The 14,955-nt window shown below is 49.4% G+C and overlaps 1 protein-coding gene across 1 annotated transcript in view; it reads right to left on the bottom strand.

Annotated features, from left to right (window-relative positions):
* The window catches only part of LOC105837944, a 30,712-nt gene extending 17,070 nt beyond the window's left edge, over positions 1–13,642 (bottom strand). Inside the window, exon 1 of the transcript XR_004963753.1 lies at positions 11,947–13,642. The gene's annotated coding sequence lies outside the window, so the exon portion shown is untranslated. The remainder of the gene's footprint in view (positions 1–11,946) is intronic.
* Positions 13,643–14,955: the final 1,313 nt, after the last annotated feature.

The following is a 14,955-nucleotide window of genomic DNA, read 5'->3' as shown; positions in this document are numbered from 1 at the left end:
GGATCGATCTGTTCCGAGGGCCGGAACCGAACGTTTTCAATTTGCTCTCGCCACGGCTGTATTTTCCGCCGGCGAAACTTTTGCATCCGTAAACAAAATATTCAATATCGTAAAATGGAAAATCGTGTTTCCCGATTTTATCAACGGAATTACATATCAATATTTTAATACGAGGACCATAGTTATAAAATACAAAAATATATTGATGAGGGATACACATGAAATGGAAAAAAATGAATAAATGAAAAAATTGTATAAACGAAAAATGTATAAATAATTGTAAAAATGTTGAAAAGGTTTGTAACTGGTATCAAATTTCGAGATATCGTCGAACCGTTTTCTCTCGTTTTTTTCTCTCATCTCCGAGACATCAACCGCGACGAACGCTTCTTCCGCAGGAAGACACGGCTCAAAGGGAGGGAACCGCGGTAAGGAAGGGTGGCCGCTGTTGAAAAAGAGGGATCCCGACGATCCTTTCGTCTCCCTACCTACTACGGCGGCTCCTCGTAATTGTATCGATTGTCTTAGGGCGACACTACGATCGACCGTTACACGCCACGAAAGGTGCGCCGGTACGCGTACCGTTTCTCTTGCATCGCGACCTATCCCCCTTTCTTCGGTAAGCACGGGGTAACCCGGCTTTGTCGTTTCGCTTGATCGAAAAATAAAAATTCCTAACCGGATGAAAGTTTGACCTGAATCTTTTGTGGACGGCGCGGTATGGGAGGGGGGGGGGAAGGGTGAGTAAGGGGCAGCTCGCAGACACAATGCGCTGACGAAATTTGCATATACGTGAACGGCCAACGACGACGACGACGACGACGACGACGATGGCATGTGGTACATCGCATGGGCTACTCTTCTTCTCTTTCGAGACAGGGGTAGGCCGCAGGAGGGTCGATAAAAGAGGAAAAAATTGGATTTCGTCGCCTCCATCGTCGATGCGTACGCTACGACGTACTCAATCGGGATACAAAGAAGGACAAGGGCCGACGAAGGGCCCAGGTAGATAGGACCGGCTGACTCCGGACAAGGGGATGAATCCGACTTTTTTTTTCCATCCCCTTTTTCGCCCCTCGTTGTACCCGTCCCATCGCCCATCGGGTAATCATAATAATGAGAGGAGAAAGACCGGTTGACCATCGGGCGGCCCGAGGGGCGATAAAACAATCGCGGCTCATTTTTTGTCGCGGCAGCTGCATCCAGCGCGGCGGCATCAACCGCGATTGTCGGGTACGATCACGACCCTTGGACATTGTGCGGGCCAGATTTTCGATTTGTCGACGCATCGCCCTTCTTGGGTCGTTTTGATAAGTTTCAAAACGCGGCGTCAAAGAAAAATAAAAGGTTTGTCGATTCAACTGTTGTTTGAGATGCTCACGTAACGTAATAAATACTGCAATTGAGAGATCAGTTTCGATTAAATATAATATATTAAAAGTGGAAAATTATTGATCTAATTTAAACGATGCGCGCCGTCGACGTTGGCCTCGTCACGGGAGATCGATTCATCGTAAGCGGGACGAAAGCCCGAGAGAGGATCGAGAACGTCCTCCCGTCAGAGGGATGGCGATTCGTTGGACACCCTCTTGGCTAGTCGCCTAATGATCGGCGGAGGAATCGTGATGGCGAGCGGGTGAAGAGAGAGAGAGAGAGAGAGAGAGAGAGAGAGAGAGATGGGTAGAGAGAGTTGCGGGAAGAGGTCGATAGCTGACGTTCTAGGTAATTAGTAAAAACAAAGGAGCCTGGCCGAGAGAAGGAATCGAGAAATGGTCGTCGGAGGCGAACATAAGAGACAAGCTGAAAGAGAAGCAGAAGATCGCGTCAGGATGGCGATGGGGGCGGCGGTGGGTAGACGCGAGATAAAATCTAAATGAGAAAGTAATCCCTCGACGTTGATGAGGAAACGAGCGAGAGGCGGAAGCGGCGACGGCCCGAGGGGCGGAGGGGGGGAGGCGCGAGAACGAGGGGGCGACGGAAGGCGGGTGAGAAACGATCTCTCCTAGGCACTTCCTTTTTCGTCCTAGGTCATGGCACCTAGGCGCTCTCGTCCGTTGTGCAGTGGCCTTCCGCGATGTAAACACCTAGCGCATCACAGTCGGCCAGCCGGTGTGCTATCGGGCTAAGCGCTCGGGCTTAACCTAACCCAACCCAGCGTGTCGACGACCACCACCGCCGCCGCCGCCGCCGCTGCCGCACGTCCGGCGTATGTAGGTGGCCCTATCGATTCCTACCTCGAGAAAATAACGGGGATCTCTCACGACGAAGAGAGAGAGAGGGAGAGAGCCCGCAAAGTTATTTCGCGAAAGTTCCGCGAAACGGACTCCTTTTCGCAACCCTTTCTCCCTCTCTCACGTTTCGTTTGGTAACCGTCGTCACTGCTACTCGCTTCGTACCCTCTCGGTTGAAAGGGTTGAGAGCGAAAGGCTCGCGGGTAATCAAATGAAAACAAAAATCGCGAAACCAACCTCTCGACCGACCGGCAGGAGGAAGAAAGTTATACGGCCAACTCTCGCCTTTTTCGCCGCAATTTGCGGCCGATTCAGCCGTGAATCTCGGTCTCCCTGCCTCGTTGAAACGGCTCCTCGCGTATTTCCCTACTCTCCCCGTGGACGGCCGCTGCGAAGGTCAATGTTCCCTTCGTCGAGCCGATGCATCTCTCACCGCGCTCGCGGGCGGCTAATCGCGTTCACAAACGATCAATCGCGTTCGAGTTATTATGCTCCAATTTTCAGCTTGATCGTGATACGTTTTGTTAACGCGCTATTCCGCGTGCTACTCGGGTCTTCCCCTGATTTAATAAACACACGGTACTCCAAGTTAATCTTACGCCGGCTGGAAATAGACAAGCTTCCGCACGCGATTCCTTCCGCTCGTCCTTCGCCGAGGTCGGCGACGGCGACAGCGTGAACGACGTTGGCCCAGATTTCATGAGGTTAAATTGTTAACAGTCGTTCTCTCTTGCGAGGGCGGAGGTTCTCGTTTCGTTCGTGGATTTTTCAACGTTCTCGGAAATCGCGTGACCGACCGACTCATCGAGGAAACGACACGAGAGGCGGAGGAGGGCGGCGGTAGATCGGGAGGCTGGGGAGTGCGAAGTAAGAGAGACAGAGAGAGGACAATCCGTTTATTAAGTGTTCCATATGGGCCAGATGTCTATCCTTCGCGCACGTAACACGTGGATAATCGAAAGAGCCGAAGCGAGCCGAGCTGCCGATCACCAACGGCATATGCCGCGATCTCCCGAGAGAGCAGCTGTGGCCCGCATCAGAATGTATCGACAAGGTAAAGTGCAATCTCGGAAGATTATCATGCCGAAATACGTGCCGTAACACGTGTGGCTTCCTACGATGGAGCTCCATGTCGACACTCTTTTTCGCGGGGACACGTTAATGAAAATATTCCCGCGTTAATTAATTAATTAATTTATTTATATGTATATTATTGTTTTTCATTTATATATACTATATGTAATTATAACATACGAAAGTGCGCGCGCGATGTATTTGGAAGTTGAAATCGCGAATTCTTTAAATATTTGTCGTGCTCTTCAAATATTATGCGTAAATATACTAATGGAGTTTATTCGACATATAATGTTGTTTTGACAATATCGATGCTATTTTATATTCCGCCTGGAAAAAATTCGAAACTGTTGTCGCAGTCGCCTCGATGCTGCGACACTTATACGTGGATCGCGCGTTCAAGTAAGTAAAGTAAGATAATCGCGGACTATTTCGACCATTTCACCCGTCTCCCGAGGTCATCGTCGCCCGGCCTCATTGTTCGGGTCTCCTCCCTTTGTGCGCGCGTGTCTGGTCTGTTTTCGGGAACGGAACAAAGGGCGTGCGGAAAGGTGGTGCCGAAAAAAGGAGACTGAGGGAACTTAAGGGCGCCATTGTCCGCCAAATATCTAGGAAGAATGCGAGCGGACTGATTTCGCTGCGGCGCGCCGTTCTGCTCCCATTACGAAAAATAATAATTAGCCGGGCGTCTTTTGTGCGCCGCTTGACCGGGGGAGGGGGAGGAGGGACATTCTTTTCAGCGGCTCTTCTTCTCACACACGACGAGAAACGCGCTTATGGCATTCCTCTCCGGGTCCCTGTGTCAATAATCTTCGTTCGGGGTTTCGTACGCGCGTCGATTCTCGGCGCATTCTTGGCACGACGCGCGCCGTTTGCGAGGCGCGTCAACTTTGTTTATCTATATAAAGTCGCGTCGTTGATTAAGTTCGCGGTAAAGTCAGGCCGACGGGAGGGAGAGGGGAAGAAGCGCGAGAGGGAGAATACGGTTAAGATCCAGCAATGTTTCAAACTGTACGCGGCGTAAACCACCGTTGGCCGACTCGGCTCCGTCCCTTATCGCACGTGGTTGCGAGAGCCCGAGAAGTCCTTACTCGCGCTCTTATAATGAAATTCGCCGCGGTGAAGAAAGTTTTAAAAGTGCAAAAGTGCGCCGAGAGACAAAAGAGCGACAGGCGGGGAGCCTGACAGGGAGGACGAGATTTAGGAGGATCATAAATCGAGGCGATGTCTTGGCGTCGCGAGAACCTCGAGGAGATTAGAGAGGAGGCGGCCTCTCTCTCTCTCCCTCTCTCTCTCTTTTTCTCTCTCTTTCTTTTTCTCTAGTTTCTCTTTTTCTCTCTTTCTTTTCCTATCTCGAAAAAAGAATCATCGCGGAAACTTTGTTTTGTTAGTGACAGTTTTATCTGTGCCTCCTATTTCACTGTAAAGAAAATGCGAGAGACAAGCAGAAGATTTGTTAATTTCCTGACACGCGGCACAATTCGTGGGTCATAAGATTACTCGGCAGTCAGATCTATTTGATTTATTGTTATTTTGTCGATAATTAACGATGCCGTGAACGTAAGAAGCGAAATATCGCCAATTTCTCAACGGCAGAAAAGCGATACGCTTGTTTTTAATTGAAAGCAAAGTCTGTGGATTTTTAATTAAGAAAATTCTATCACTCTCTTTCTTTCTTTCTCTCTCTCTCTCTCTCTCTCTCTCTCTCTCTCTCTCTCTTCTTACTCAAGATCTACTTCCGCCGGTCCATCTATCCGCCCATCCATCCGTCTATCGAGTACTGCCTGTTCCTCGGAGGCTCCTCAAACAGTTTTATAATTGATTTCATTTTCATTTATTTTAGCACGACCCCCCTCCCCTTTTCCCTCCTCGTCGGCTCTCGCTCGCTCTCTCGTCATCTCGCTGTGCCTTGAGAAGACGGTGTCACCCCCTTGTCCTCCCCTTCTCTCTTCCAGTAGCACCCCGCCGTCGCCGCGACCTCACGCCGCAATCAATTTAATGTTTTAATTAAGAGAGTATCCGTGAAAAATTAGATTTTAATCGGATCGCACCTTTCCATCGGCGCCCTTCCGCAGTTCTCTCTATTTATTTTGGGGCGGTGCCCTTTAATAAATAATTTTAATTGCTCTAGTCTTTTCAAGACAGGACTCTCGAGCGTCACTCGTCTCTCTTTCTCGTTCTCTCTCTCTCTCCCCCTTCCGTCAGCGGTGATTTTCGGTGTGTCCAATCTTCGCCGACCGATCTGATTAAATCCCACGTACATACTATGTATACGGTGACACGGTATCTATATGCACTCTCACGTTTACGCGGTTAAATATATATTTTGTTCTTCTTTAATAACATAAGTAGAGCGAAGCTTGTTACTTTCGCAACATCTTCGTCGGCATTTGGCAAAAGATGTTGTTTTAAACGACGACTTTTTGTCTGTTTGGTTCACGTCCGTCCGTGTATGTCAAACCGCGTCGCGTTCCGCGTAAACGACAGAGAAAAAGAGGAGAGAGAGAGAGGGGGGGGGGAAGAAAGCCGTACGTGCGTGTTTTAATTACAACGCAAACGAAATTTAATTAATGCCGTTGCCTCGTTGGCAGCGCGGGGGAGGCGCGACGCTCTCGCGCGTTCGTCCGCATGCGATCGATGGATTGTCCTCGAACGGCCAAATCAGTTGCGAAACGAAGCTCCCGCGCCGTCGCCCGGCTAGCCGCGTTCGGCGCGGTCTAAAAAAGAAAAAGGTAGGAGAGAGAAGGTCCACCATTTTCCGCGGCTATTCTCGAGTGTTATGCAACCGTCGACCGATGCGTTTGGCCGGGCAGAGCTTTATGGCCGAAGCTCGCACGCGCAAAAATGTTTGTTTTAACTTTGCTGCCCGCCTACCCGTCGCCCCCGGTCCGCATCCCTTCTTCTTTCCCTTCCCGTCCTCTATTCAGCCCCCGAACGCAGCCTTGAATTATTCGGAATGCTAGAAAATCCGTAAAATTAGACGCTTTTCCGTGCATCTCTGTCTCCCCCCCCCTCTCTCTCTCTTTTTCTTTCTTGCTGTCTCGCTCGTTATTCTATTGCGATGGAAAAGTTGGCCAAACGAGCGGACTTTTCTAGCGTTATTGTAGCATAAATGCGCGTCGATCTTGCTGACGGATTAATCGATGAGTCGAAATTAACCCGCGGGTATTCGCGTCATGAAACAGGCGTTGCTGCAAGTTAAAATAGCGCGTACGTAATAAACGTAAATTTGTACTTTTATCGGGTTTAATATTTCAGGATAAAAACGGAGGTTGGATTTATTTATAGAAAGACAATTTGCATAATCGTTGTCTTAATGAGAAAATTGCGTTTGATCTGAGAATATAACGACGAGGCTGCGCGTCGTCGGTGACTAAACGACCGGCAACAATGAGAATTGCGCATTTAGAAGTCGATCCATCTCTTTTCTCGGATCGAAGCTGTACCGATGCTTTTAAGATATTTCCATTTGTAAGTCGCGGCATTAAACAACGGGCATCCCTCTTCGGCAATGCTAATGGAAATCGTCTTAAAAAGTTGCCGCATGGCCCTGGGGATGCCACCTGCGAAATTTCGAAATCTTCCAGCACGTTTCGGTAGGCGTATTCCCACTGGAACGCCCAAAAGGAAACGTGAGAGAGAGAGAGAGAGAGAAAGAGAGAGAGAGAATCGAGTAGCACGAGGCTCGCCCTTTTCATATTTTTCACCCTCCATTTTTACGCCATCTTTCGTCAGCAACGGCCCACCCTCTCTGTATTTTCCCCGACCCTTTTCCACGCTCTTTCCCTTTTCTCCCTCTTTCTCGTATAACCTCTCTCTCTGTCCCTTTAAACTCCCCCTCTCGCTCTGTAACGTCCACCGTCCTTCTCCATTCGTTACATGGCTCTTCCATTGTTTTGATCAATAAAGCGCAATTGAAATGACTTTGTGGGACGGATACTCTTTTTTCATAACTGAATACAATCAAAAGGTACATTGTACATATCAAACGGTAGCGAATCGATCAAACGCGGATGATTTTTTTTTCTTTTTTTTTTGCGTCGGAGAGCCGGGCTTCAAGAGGCAATTTTCATTATTCAGATCATGAACGACAGCTTTTAGACTACTTAAATTTCAGTAGTCGAGAGATAAGAGAGGACGAGAAGGAACTTTTTCTCCTGAAAAGAAAGGAAAAAGTCTAATTTCCGGCTCGCAATTGCACGATTCAATCTGTCGTAAGGATAATGGAATCTCATGTAAAAGAAGAAATTTCTCTCTTCTCCTCCTTTTCACGACGAATTGAGAGCTACATTTTTTGTTTCAACAAGCTCTGTCGCATAACAACCCTTTTTTCAATAATTATATTTTCCATTGATTTTATTTGCCTATTACATTTTGTAACAAAACAAACAGTCTGCCATTGCATTTTATCGAAAAATTCATAAAGTATTAAATTTTTGCGGCTTTATGAACATTTTATATACCGTCAAGCCGGTTCTTCCATTTTATCCATTTTGATTCATTTAATTGGCTAAATATTTTTTTAAATCACGTTATTCGTTTATGAATAGACGAAATTGGATAAATTTTAATGCCGAGCGCGACTCGAATTAGCGGCGCCTTTTCATAATAATAAATCTACTTTTATCGCATGTATATATTCCCCTCCCCTCCAGGGAAATAGTATTAATCCATCCTTTTAATTGCTGAAAATAGCTATGTCCATTATCGGGGATACTATGAATTATTATTAGCCTTTTCGCGCGCCATATTTCATAACGCGATGAAAATCATTTTACGCGACACACTTGTAATCTCGTCTGTACTGTTAATACATATTGCGACACGAATTATTCACAAAACTTTTATATTTAACTGAAAGAAATTAAAATTGCGTCTCGAAATAATGGGCGTCTCTTCCATATATTATCAAGGTGTATATATGTTAAAGATAGAAACTCTCTCCCCGCATTGCTTCTAGCGCGTTCGGAATGAGAAGCGCTAAAAAAATATTGTTATTAAGATTGCGGCGGTTATACGGCGGTGGGAAGACAAAAGCGGGGAACGAGCTTTAAGGGAATCACTCGATCTCTTTTTTTTCCTGTCCCCGCTCATCATCGCGGAGCAGGCAACGAGTATTCTTCTCGCGGTGTGCAGGGAGTAATTATTTTTCCGGCCCTCATTCTCATGGCAGGCTGGTCCCATTCTCCACCCTCCTCGCACCCTCGTGCCGAGGATCCTCCTCGCGCTTTCGGGAAGAAAGAAAATGTAAGGGTGACTCGGGCTCGAGCCGGAGCCGACCCTTACGTCGGGGACGAAGCGTCGTACCGCGAGTAATTCGAACGGGAGAAAAGAAATTAGCGAAATTAAACGTCAGGCCGTGCCTCGGCGGCTCGAAAGGATCGAAGGGCGGCACGACAAACCTTTCCCTTCCCTCCCCCTCTCTCCCACGTCCTTCCTTCGCGTCCACTTTCCATCGGGCACAGACTATTTGCGATTAATTATTCGAGAGCGTGGAGCGAGAGAAACACGACGAATAGGTGAGAGCGAGCGGGAGGACCTGGACGGAGCAAAAGAGAATCCGAGAAGTATTCCGCTCCGATAGCATGAAATCACGAGCATCAGGATACATCGCACTTGAGTAAAGGGCTACAGCTAAACGCGCGCGGCCGTACGATTGACATTACGTGCATGCGTGCGTGTGTATGTGTGTTACATTCGTTCGGCCATCATTTCGATTGAAACGTTCGAGAGAGAGAAAGAGAGACCGATGTTTCGACCCTTGCAAACGAGAGAGAGGTATTTCAACGTGATCAACGGGTACATCAGATCCCCGTTGTTTAAATGGGAAAATTAAAACTTATCATTATTGGGAATTTCACGAGCGCGTTAACGTCACACCGATGAACGTTCTACAGTTTCACTCGTAATTACGAGAGGGAACATTTTGTCCCGAGCCACTCCTCGTGTTACACGAGTGAGTGCACCTTTTTTTTAATTTAAGAGCGGATTAATAAAATTTAATGAAATTAATAAAATAACACTGTGATAAAAAAATTCAAAAAATTCGAAAACCCGAGGGAATAGAAACTCTACACTATAGTTTCGCGCTCGAATTTTTCTACGACGACGGCGAAGTCGGCGACGTCCTGCAGCCCCTGCAACGATCGATCCGATATTCGTCAGCGAGCGATTCCACGCGACGAAAAGCGATTCGCGAGTGTATTTTTAGTCGGTGCGCGCACGTCGCGCGTATAACTCATATATTTGTTAAAACCTCCCCGGACAAAAGCAGCAGCAGCAGCAGCAGCACCTCGTAAATGGAATTAATCTGTCGATGCGTACCGTGCGTCCATTTAATATCCATCACGCGTTCATCACTGCAGAAGCGATCCAGCCGCCGGTGCTCGTGCCCGCACGTTGCGAGGTTGCTCGTTTCCTCCTCTCTCTTTTACCCCTTTTGCCGCGGTTCGTCTTTCCTTCCCGCGGCGTCCGTCTCTCGCCATCGAGGTCGCGCGCGGGGGGGTTGAGCTCGCCGAAAACTTCTAATTTCGTGGAATCCGCGACGATGACCGGCCGACGATGACAAATTTTGTGCGTAGCATCTTAATGCGCCGCGCGCCCGTCGAAAACTGACCCCGCAGCTGGCCGCCTTAAAAAAGGGGGGCAGAAGGGCCTTTCGGTCCTACGGGAGAGGGATGGCCCATCTCGCACGGGGTCCTCGCGAACGCGCCACGGGGAGGGGCAGAGAAGGGAGGCGAGCATCACGGTGTCCAGGATTCTTTCATTTTTTTCGCCCGTCTCTTTCTCTCTTCCGTTCCCGTACGAGCGTTATATTTCGTCTTCCCTCCCGACAGACGCGTATCTCGAGATGGGTTGAACCTGTTTAAGGGCTGTGTTTAAAGATCGAATCAAAGGGCGATGGAAGGGTCGGTGAATGTATCTCCTGGAAACGCGCTATTGTAATTGTAACATCATCGTTCTCATGCCGCTGATTCGCGTCGGGACTATTGTGGGACGAACTCGTTTATTTATACTTTTCAACGGGAAAGAAAGCGCAAGAGTTTTTCTCCTGGATTCTGCGTGTGGGAAAGTGGCCAGTGTGTGCGTTCAGGCGCGTTCAGTTAGCCATTTTCACAAGGGATTTTTCGGTACAACGATTTTAATATTCCGCGTACAATGTAAAGTATTTGTAATTGCGTGTATATAAAAAAAAAAAAGAATATTTATATTTATATAATACATGTAAAAGAGCAGGATCGAGCGAAGCAATTTATCGAGTCAAGCCAATAATCCGCATTGATATCGATACTGGGCTTTCTCGTTGTAATTTTTCGCTATGAAAAACACGAAGCAAAGAAGAGGCGCGGGTGAAATAATATTTCCGGGAGATATTTTTTTTCCAAACTCATCTCGCTTTTATTCTCAGCATACAACTCACAATACATATGCCGTCAGATTATTTATTGACACACGTACACTTCACCGTTTCCCCGATACACTTTATTTGTTCTTTATTATTTATTGCCGTCGAAATTCTGCGCATTGTTTTCCAAAACACTGCAACTAATCACCACCAGCACCACCAGCATCACCACCACCACCATCACCACCTCGCCCTCTTCCTCCTCTTCCTCCTCCTCCGCATCCCAAAACCTCACACCAACCCTCTTGCTATTTCTCCGTACACCACCACCTTTGTCCCCCGGCCCCGTTCTCCCTCTGGCACCTATTCGATCGATCGTTCCGCACGACCCTGCCACGGATTGTCTACGGTCGATCCTCGATACCTCGTCGGTTTTCGAGGTAGCTACGTCGACACTCTCGGCATGTTCGTCGAGGAAGCTGGGGCGGCAGAACAGCAGCATCAGTATCAGGCGGCGGCAACAGCAACGATAGCCCGTTAGCGACAGCAGTAGGATTCAAAGCGAGTTTTCGGCGAGAAACGAAAAACGGCGATCGCGAGGGTGAAACGTGAGATTTTCGACGGGCGAAAATCTCGCCGTCACCCTCCCGTGCCGCCACCGTCTTTTGTTTCTTTTTTTTTGTTAGTAGTTTTTGCGTCAAAAGCGTACCCGGCAGAGTTTCTGCAAGCAAGGAACATTATTAGTGCTTGTTAAGGTCGAGCGTTGAAAGAATTCAACGAAGCGAGACGCCGGCGTTTCCAAGTCGCTTTTTGCGAATCGTACATAGATTCGATATCTGCGATAGAACGACGCGCACGTTGGCCGGAATACTATTCGAGCATGAAACGTATACACAGAATATATCTCGCTCATTGTCGCATAACTCTACAAACTAGTCAAATACACATCGTGTAAATTTAAATAAGCGGCAGTAATTGTAATTAATTGTAATAATTATTTCACTGTTAATTCGATAATTGAGTTGCTCGATTCTTACACATCTCGTTAATTAAATTTACATCTCTGTCCGAGAGAGATGTTAATTTTGATAGAAATTTTTATCGTCTATTCTGTGTTTTTTTTAATTTTATTCAAACTGAGAGAAAAAAAGATATTCTGAAAAGATCTCCTCGCGTTATTTCCGCGTCGCTTCTCGCCAGCGTCTCCTTCAGCGTGTTGGTATAGCGATAGCAGATGTATATAGAGCGCCATATACAGTCACTCGATTCACAGGCATGTGCATCGGCTTTTCCTACCTTCACAGAAACGATAGTCGAACTTCCACAAGTCCACCGTTCAGGTCTCCCTCGTAACCATCGTAATCATCATCCTCGTCGTTGTTGCCGTCGTCGTCGTCGTCGTCCTTTTCCTCCTCGGCATTCTTTTCTATTCGCAGCTTGTTTTTCCAGTTCATTCGACGCGGTGTTTCACGCGTCTTTTCTTTTCGCGCGTCACCCACTTTTCTCCTCGATCGTTTAGATTTCCACGTCTCACCGTGTACCGATCGACTTGTGCATCGCGATCACTCTCACGATCGATCGAGGAGCCTTGTCTCGCGCGCGCGCGCACGCGCGCGGACGCGCGTGCGTGTTTCCTCTCCGCGGGCGGATTCGCGCGCGAATCGCGATCGAGCGCAAATCGGCGAGTGTCCGTGCCGACTACAGACGCGCACCCGGGACTGTCGGGCGAGTTTTCCGAGGACTCTCTAACGATCCTTTTCCGTCTCTCTGTGCTGGTCACCCTCGCATCGGATGCCACCCGATCTTTCTCCGTGTGAATTCGTCCTCTTTTATCGCGGTTCTCTCTCTCTCTCTCTCTCTCTCTCTCTGCCTCCGTCGAGCCACAAAGAGATCCAATTAACAGATCGACGTTCGCCGCTTTTGCTCCGGACGCGGCGGATCGTCGATTCTCTATTCGCGCATCGCTCCCGTCTTGGAAGAATTGGATAAGCGGGACGACGCAATTGCGGCGCGTCGGCGATTCGTCGCAATGCCAACCGGATGCGGATTATCGGAGGCCTCGGCGCATGCGAGTCGTCTCGTTCTCGTTCTCGTTCTCTCGTGTCCAGCTCTCGGTACACCCGTTACAACACCGTTCGGCGTACCAAAGTCCCGGCATGTATATTCCTGCGGTCCTCCGGACTCGACGCGGCGACTCGGCGACTCGGCGATCGATCATCGACCGAAACGCCTCTCGATTCGAACGGATTCTTCGTGGGCAAGAAATCAATCTCTCCTCGGACAATGCTTGGTCTCTCTCTCTCTCTCTCTCTCTCCCTTCGACTCCCTCCCTTTCTCTCACCGAAACCCTTCCGAAAATTCGATTTTCTCACTGAATCTATGAAACGTATCTCCCCACCAGGATCGTCGCGAGGAGAGAAGGGACTTACCGGGTGTCCCGAACGATACCGATGACTCGCACGTGCGTATACGTGCGTGCTGGCGCGACGACCGGTACTCGCGATAATTCGCGGAGACGCACTCTCTCACACACACGCACACACTGCATGCCACTTTTAAGAGATAGAAGAGTATCCGGGAGCGGATGTGCGAGTCGGCTGATCAGGTGGTCCCTTCTTTCGGCCCTTTTCCTTGTGGCACCGCGAGCTTTCGATCGCGAACGGACGAGAGAGAGAGAAGAGCGGGAGCTCCTCCTGTTGCGCGGGAGCGCGTCACTGAAATCGTCTATGTATCTTTCGATCTTTATCACCGCGCGATCTCTCCTTCTCCTCCTCCCTCTCTCCCTTTGTCTCTCGTCGCTCTATTTTCTCTCTCTTTCTCTCTCTTCTCCCTCCTTATCTCTTTGCGGGCTCCCTCTCCGGACCGTCGTTTTCTCCCTTTCGACGATCGGTATCGCACGCGTGCGTGCTCGCGCGAGGCTCACGACGACGGGGACGCGCGCTCGCTCGCGGACCGACTTGGATATTTCTGCGGATTTATTGCGGCGCGACTTAGAAATGCATCTAATGCGGTGCACGCCGCATAGAGTGCATGCATGCACCTTGGCGGGGAGGGCGAGAGCCGCGGCGGAGGAGCAAGTCGGAGCCAGAGTCGGCGGAGCCGAGCCGAGTCGAGTCGAGTCGAGTCGAATCGCGGCCCGCGGCGCGATCGGCGCATGCGCCGCCGATAGAGACTCGCGCGAGAGCGTGTGTATACGCTCCGTACTCGCGCGAGCGATCTCTAGGCGAGCTAACGCGAGCTAGCGAGAACGCGGGCGGACAGCGGGGTACCTTCGCAACGCGTCGCATTCACTGGCGTGGAGTCCGGGGCATCAACCGGACTGACTAATGCTGAGCTTCGCTCTGAGTGCCGCCGAAAAACTAACAAACGTTACGAAAATTTCAGAAGGTTTTACATTTTTTTTTTTTTTTTTTTGTTATATTAACGCCTTGTCATTATATTCAGAGGGACGGAATGAAAAATTTCTAGTCATTACTACTTATTACTATTCATTCATTTTCCCGTTGGAACGACGATTATCGTTTCTGCCGCGTAAGGTCGCCCGCGGCGTGAGTCAGCGGCGTGCAAAAATCGTCGAAACGGGTCAACGGATTTCGCCGGTGTAAGCGGGAAGGTTCCCCGCCTCGAGGAGGTCCACCAGCGTGTGTACGCGTAATTCACGGGGCGCGATTAGCGTACGGACGAGGTAACCGCGAAACTCCCCGCGGAGGCGACCGTTCTCGCTCGCACAGGCTCGCAGGCCACCCACGTCAGTAATTCCGCGCGCGCGGCCTGTTGGCGATCTGGAAAAGCGCTAAAATATCCCCGATGTATGTACTCGCGGGAGAGAATATTACCGCCGTTGAATTCTCTCGCCCGCGCCACCGATGCGCCGCGACGCACACACCTGAGTACGTACGTACGTGTGTGTTTGTGTCCACGCGTGTACCGCGTTACCGTGTGTTTCCATGTCCGAAGCGTAGCCTATCCCGTAACGTTATAACGATGGTATGGAGAGGGCTGCTCTCCGGCGTTTCTCTTTCCGCCGTCTTTCCTCGGTTGCAGTGGGTGGAAGAGGAAGGAGGAGAAAGAAGAGGAGGAGGAGGAGGAGAACGACGGGGAGAGTAGCCGTCGGGTGTTTGGCCCCCCGCTAGGTACGACACTGCGCGATTTTTTGACGACCGATGAAAGTTACTCGCGAGATATTCTATTTTAAACTTTCGGCCAACAGCGGCCGCCGCCGCTGCCATCGTCGTTGCAACGCGCCTTCGCGCTCTTGGCTTGCATCTCTCCCTCCTTTTCTCGCTTCCTCTTCTTCCAGACTTC

The sequence above is a fragment of the Monomorium pharaonis genome, chromosome 6, assembly GCF_013373865.1.
Source record: "Monomorium pharaonis isolate MP-MQ-018 chromosome 6, ASM1337386v2, whole genome shotgun sequence".
Classification (NCBI taxonomy): Eukaryota; Metazoa; Arthropoda; class Insecta; order Hymenoptera; family Formicidae; genus Monomorium; species Monomorium pharaonis.
The sequence above is the reverse complement of the archived record's forward strand: the minus strand, read 5'-3'. Positions and strand labels throughout refer to the sequence as shown.